The sequence below is a fragment of the Opisthocomus hoazin genome, chromosome 6 (assembly GCF_030867145.1).
Source record: "Opisthocomus hoazin isolate bOpiHoa1 chromosome 6, bOpiHoa1.hap1, whole genome shotgun sequence".
Lineage (NCBI taxonomy): Eukaryota > Metazoa > Chordata > Aves > Opisthocomiformes > Opisthocomidae > Opisthocomus > Opisthocomus hoazin.
The window spans coordinates 7328639-7330471 of NC_134419.1; positions in this window are offsets into that span (position 1 = coordinate 7328639).

Sequence of the window (1833 nt, forward strand, 5' to 3'; positions counted from 1 at the left end):
CCCGGGCGGGAAGTGGGGCGGCGAGCGGGCGGAGCTCGGGCGGGCAGGGGGCTGCGCCGGCGGCGGGGAAGAGCGGGGCAGGCGGCGGGCGAGGCGGGATGAGGGAGGGAAGCGGAGCGGAGCGTCCCCCCCAGCCCGGGGGTCGCCGCAAGGCGAGGAGCGGCCGGAGCCGCCCGCGCCCTGAGGTGAGGGAGGGAGCGGGGCGCCTCCCGCCCTTCGGGAAGCGCGGGGAGAGGGCCGTGTGGGGCTGGCCGCCCCCGGGGTTGCTCACCGCCAAGGCGGGACCGCGGCGCCTCTCCCCTCGGGGCTTGGTTTTCCCTCAGCGCTCTGTCCCACATGGAGGAGAGACTTCGGCGGTCCGCCCGCTCCCATAAGCCTCGGTGGGGTCTCAGGACAGCCATAGCAAGGAGGTAATTGAGAGGCATCACACCTCAGCTGGGCTCAGGACCCCTTGGCTTTATGAGGGGTGAAAACTCCACACAATGTTTCTGAGAGACCAGTCTCCTCCTCATTTGAGAGGGCATTTCCTTTTAATACTTTAGACCACTGTTTTTTCTAAAGAAAGTGGGGCCCAGTCAGGTGTTCTGTGTAAGAAAGAGCCTCTCCTGAGGTAAAGGTGGGTAGCTCTCAGCTCAGGATAACACACATGCATGTCGTGTGCACCTCGGCGTGCGATTTGGCTCATGGAAAGAAGGATGATAAAAAGCCACCAGGAGAGCAATGGGTGGATACTGACCTGGTCCTCAGTCAGTCTCCTCTCTGGATTGCAAGAGAGACTGTGTCAAGTGCTTTACCACACAAGTGACCTCCTCGACGAAAAGCTTAGGTTTTAGAGAGAAAGGAAGTTGTGCATTATCAATAGAGCTTGACTTTAATTAGTAAGACCACATTAATTCAACTACCGCTTCACGTTTTAATTTCAGGTCTTGCCTTGAGATGAACTCCAGGCGAGTCGGAGTTTGATGTCTGCTACCCATCAGGCAACAGCAAGAGCCAGGAGTGATGGCAGCTTAGGGAGCAGCAGTGTCCTCACCAACCAGAGCACGGTCCTGCGGGATCTGAACAGGGCCAGGCTGGTGAGTGACGGGCTCCATCAGCGGTCCCAGACTGAGTCAAGTCCAGGGTCCATCCAGGAGACAGGACAGCAGGCAAGTTACCTACAGCGTAAGTGTAAAATGTCACCCAGTTTTGTTTTGCAAAATCAGCCCTGACTTAGCACCAATTGAACTGAACGCAGAATTTCAGCCTGTCTTCTGAATTACGGATTTGCCTTCTAATATTTTGAAGTATGTGTGAATAGCCAGGGAAGAGTGAAGTTACTCAACTGTTCAGCGGCTTAAGCTTGAGCAATTTGATAATTTGACTTTGAGGACATCCAAAACAGGCTCAACACTTGAAGTTGCACTACACAAAATGAGAAGATGAATGACAGTGATGTGGCTGGAGCAAAGACTCCGGAAAAGGGGACACCAGGAGGAATCAATGAGTACTGAACATTCACAAAGAAAAAGGCTAGATTACTATGAGATTTTGTGAGAGTTGTAATTTCATCACTTGTGTTGTTCAGATGAAATCAGATTTAATCAGATCAAATATTTTATGATGAAGAGTAACTTATTTGGAATATAGACAAGAAAATGGTCTCTCAAAGATCATAAGGCAGCCTTTTTACCTCAGTTATGTCAATAGTGTCACTAGAATTAGGATTTAATCATGACTTCTGTGATACTTGAAGTCTTGTTTAGAGACCAATCTCCTGGTCATTTGATTCAGAGTGAGTTTCATTTTAACACAGTTGCTTAATCTTTCACAGCCATGGGGACTGTGTTTCTG